The 4,620-nt window shown below is 38.1% G+C and overlaps 1 non-coding gene across 1 annotated transcript; it reads left to right on the plus strand.

Annotated features, from left to right (window-relative positions):
• Positions 1 to 3,473: 3,473 nt before the first annotated feature.
• On the plus strand, positions 3,474 to 3,577 carry LOC123839990 (U6 spliceosomal RNA). Its single transcript, XR_006789825.1, has one exon. It is a non-coding gene; the product is annotated as a U6 spliceosomal RNA (small nuclear RNA).
• The last annotated feature ends 1,043 nt before the right edge of the window (positions 3,578 to 4,620 follow it).

Below are 4,620 nucleotides of genomic sequence, written 5' to 3' on the forward strand. Positions count from 1 at the left end.
TATTAGGGAAATGTAAATCAAAACCACAATGAGATATCACCTCACACCTGTCAGAATGGCTAGTACCAAAAAGACAAGACATAACAAATATTGGCAAGAATGAGGAGAAAAGGGAATCCTCATGAACTGTTGGTAGGAATGTAAATTGGTACAGAAAAAGTATGGAGGTTCCTCAAAAAATTCAAAATAGAACTACCATACAATTTGGCAAATCCACCTCTAGATATTTTACCTGAAGAAAATGAAAACACTCATTCAAAAAAACATATGCACCCCATATCTTTATTGCAGCATTATTTACAGTAGCCAAGATATGGAAATGACCAAGAGATGGAAGATAGTAGCCATCTATCCATCAATAGATGAATGGATAAAGAAGATATGGTATATATACAATGGAATTTTACCCAGCCATTAAAAGAGTGAAATCTTGCCATTTGTAACAATATGGATGGACCTAGAGGGAATTATGCTAAGCGAAATAAGTCAGACAGAGAAAGACAAATACTGTATCATTTCACTTACATGTGGAATCTAAAAAACAAACAAAACAAAACAGACTCACAGATACAGAGAATAAAATGATGGTTGCCAGAGGGGAGGAGGTAGGGAGATGGATGAAATAGGTGAAGGGGGTTAAATGTACAATCTTCCAGTTATAAAATAAATAAGACATGGGGATGGAATGTACAGCATAGGGAACATTGTCCATAATATTGTACATCTTTGTATGGTGACAGATTTTGTACTGTATATAAATATCAAATCACTATGTTGTACACCTGAAATGAATACAATATTGTATATAAGTTATTCTCCAATTTAAAAAAAAAAAGTGGTAATGAAGAATTCAGTTGAATGAGAAAATTTGATTCAGACATGACTTGAAGAAATGTAAACCCATAAGAATCATGAGAGATATTTCAAGGCTGCTAGGACACCACCCACCCATAAGTAGGATAGGAACTTGAACCATTTTCATTTAAAAATTATAGAGGAACAGATGAACCAATAACATTGAAGGACTTGAGAAATCACAAAGGGTTGACATCTACTCAAAGGACCCCTAATGTGATGCTGCAGCACCCTCTCCACCCCCCATCTTGCATTCCCCCTGCAGGGGCAATATTCACAATGGCAAGAGGAGGGACATTTCCATCTTCTTGTGGTAGGAACAACCATTGCTTTGTAAGAATGTGAGCTGGAAACAAAACATTGGTGCAAGACCAAGGATGCCCTTTCACTGCCTAAACGTTACCATTGGACGTGCTGCTGTCCGCAGAAGATCAGGAGCAGCTCACATGTTCACAATCCATTGTTCAGTTTCCGCAGACCCAGCAATCATCATCCAAGTTGGACACCATCGGATTGGTGAGAAGCCCTTCTGGGAGCAGTGGAAAGGAGGTCCTGTAACTTGGACCGGAAAGTCCATGTGAGACATCTTAAAACTTTCCCCACACTTTCATCTCAAGTAATGGACAATGCCAATATGAATCTTTTGCTCTCCTCTGACTTGGTGGGTCAAGCTCTGTCTTAACAAGGCCTGTTTTAACCATACCCCGTACTATATCAGACTCCTCTTTCCTAAGACTCTCATGATTGCATTTTCTGAGCAGTGATCCTGCATGATCCCATACTAAAACAAAAACAAAAACAAAACAAAACTCAGATCCAGATAACAAAATCATAGAACCTGTCTCTGAATAATTGCAAACATGCACAAAGTGGACTCAACAGTATACTTCATAAGGGCAGAAACTTTGGGGTGTGTCTGATTCACCATTGTCTCCCAGGATCTAGCACAGTGCCTGACAAATAGTAGGTCCTCCGTGACTCGGTCTCTTTACTGTTTCTAAATGTCAGGTTTCATTTGTGTGGTCTGGTCTCCAGTCTTCAAGCACCACACTTTAATCCATCCAGGCAGCTGGCTGCCTCTGTCTCACTGAAGACTTCCAGGACAAGAGGCTATACAGCCTCCCCAGGCTGCTGAGTCACCTTCCTATCAGGAAATTGTTTCTGCCTTAGCTAAATAGGTAAGCAATTTTCTTTCTATTTCAGACAGAGAACCTAAGTTTAAAAAAAGATTAAGTGAATAGCTCAAGGTTATATACAAACTCTGGCCCAGTTAGGAATAGAACCCAAGTGGTTCCTGACATTCAATCCTATAGTTTCAATCCTGTTCCTTTTGCCATAGAACCTATCTTTATAATGTATAGATATTGTTCCCAAATTGCTCACTGGAAATTCTGCCTAAATGTTGAAGGTAAAATGGCTTCATGCATCCAATATAGAGAGAATATATATAAGAAGAAATTTTTCCCACATGAGGAATGAATCACTGTAAAGAACATTTGTTCAGTTGTTTCATTATAAAATAAGAGCATTCCTCCCGGCTGCCACAAAATTCAAATGCTCCATTTTGTTACTAAACAATCCTTTTAACACCAAGCCAAAAATAAGTCACAATGTTAATGCAAACATCTTGCAAGCCAAATAAGAGAACCTGTGCCAAATTTATCAGAGTTAGAGGGAAATTGTGTTGGATCTGTCTGCCTCTGAGAAACTTTCTATTAGATCACCAGTCAATAGGGTACCAGCATCTGCTGATGCCGAGTGAAAGACATGAGTAATAACAGACAGCTTTAGAAAATACATTTTTCTTCCATAGTTAGCATGCATGACTCACTAGAACTCTCCAGACACTATACTGCATGAATGACTCAAAATTCTACCAAGGACAGAGCACAATCAGTTCTCTCTTCCTGCACTAGGATTTCTTGTCTCAATTATCACTCATTCGTTAGCTTACTTTAAAGGCAGAGAGTCTTGGTTCACTCTCCTTCCTTTTTTAAAAACAGTGGTACATATAAAAATAAATATTGAAGTGCTGCTGGAAAACAGAGACTAAACATCAGAATGAATACTGAAAGCAAACTCCAACTGACCTAACTCCCACCATTTGCAAGGCCACATTGGAAAATGACCACGGTTAATTTCCTTCTTGAACATTGACCAATGACTAGAGACTATTGCAATAGGGGAAGTGCCTTATGGTTACAGACAAATGACCTGCCCATCCAGATCTTCAGTAGCCCATGGTAGTATCAAAGATATTTTGAAAAATAGTTTAGTAGTTAGTCTCCATGGCAGAGGTCTTGATTTCCCTCAAACAACTATTCTCTTTGGCTCTTTCCTTTCCGTTCCATCTGGCATTCCAACTCCAGATTGATTTTCCTAAAAGTTTTTTCGGATTATGACAATAGCTTAGCATGATGACAAAGACCACAGATCTTGGAGTTAGACATTTGACTTCAAATCCTGGATTCATCAATTAATTTTTAACTTATCTATGCCTCAGTTTCTCATCTGTGACATGGAGCTCATAAGATACTCGCATAATTTTGTTTTAACTTTGTGTTAAAATGAGTATATAAGTATATATAAAAATTTTTTTTAAATTAAAAAATAAATGAGTATATAAGAGCAGCACATATATTAAAATTGGAATGATAAGAGAAGATTAGCATGGCCCCTGCACAAGGATGACATGCAAATTCATGAAGCATTCCATATTTTTAAAAAAATGAGTATGTAAGAAAATAGAGCATTTGTGGCAAAGAGCATAGACTCTAGAGTCAGACCTGGAATCAAAATCCTGATTCTGCCATTGAACTGCCTATAAATTATACTAGTTATCCAACAGTGTGTAATAAGTCACCCCAAAACTTTCTGGATTATGACAGCAATAATTATTTTTTATCTTCCACAGTTTCTGTAAGTCAGAAATTTGGGAGTTGTTTGGCTAGGTCTCTGAAGAGGTTGCAGTCAGATGTTGGCTAAGGTCGCAGCTGGCTAAAGACTAGATTGGGGCTGGGAAATCTAATTCCAAGACAGCTCCCTCACATGGAAAGTTGGTGCAGGCTTTTGGCAGGAATCTTCAGTTTCCTTCCATGTGGGCTCCATAAGACCCTTGAGTGTCCTGATGACATTGCAACTGGCTTACTCCAGAATGAGTGATCCAAGAGGGAAAAGCCGAGGCTGTAAAGCTTTTATGACCTTGCCTTGGAAGTTACATACCATCACCTCTGCCGTATTCCATTGGTCACATGGCCAGCCTTGACTCAATACGAGAAGGGACTGCACAAGTGCACAAACATCAGGAGGTAAGAATTGCTGGCAGTTACCTTGGAAAATAACCACCACAAAGAACTCAGACAAAGCTTTTTAAGCCTTAGTCTCCAATTTGCCTCCTATAGACAATACACTTCTCTCATAAGGTTGCATATAAGAATCTGATGAGATGATGCATGTAAAGTACTTGTTAGGAGCACTGAGTAACATATAGAACCGTTGAATCACTATATTATACATCTAAAACTAAGATAACACTGTATGATAAGTACACTTGAATTAAAAATAAATTTAAACAATTTTTAAGTAAAAAATACATATTTAAAGTACGTGGTACAACATCAGTATTCAAAAACATTACTTAGTATTATTATAAGCCAGTAGTAGTTAAATTATTCCAGGGACAGTCCTGAGGAAGAAAATGTTATTCTGGGGAGTAGCTAGAGCTATAAACTCCCTCCTTCCTCCCCCCATTCTTACTTTTGGTGG

The sequence above is a fragment of the Mirounga angustirostris genome, unplaced genomic scaffold (genome assembly GCF_029215605.1).
Source record: "Mirounga angustirostris isolate CCGP_5_RB_7025 unplaced genomic scaffold, mMirAng1.0.hap1 SCAF_3, whole genome shotgun sequence".
Lineage (NCBI taxonomy): Eukaryota > Metazoa > Chordata > Mammalia > Carnivora > Phocidae > Mirounga > Mirounga angustirostris.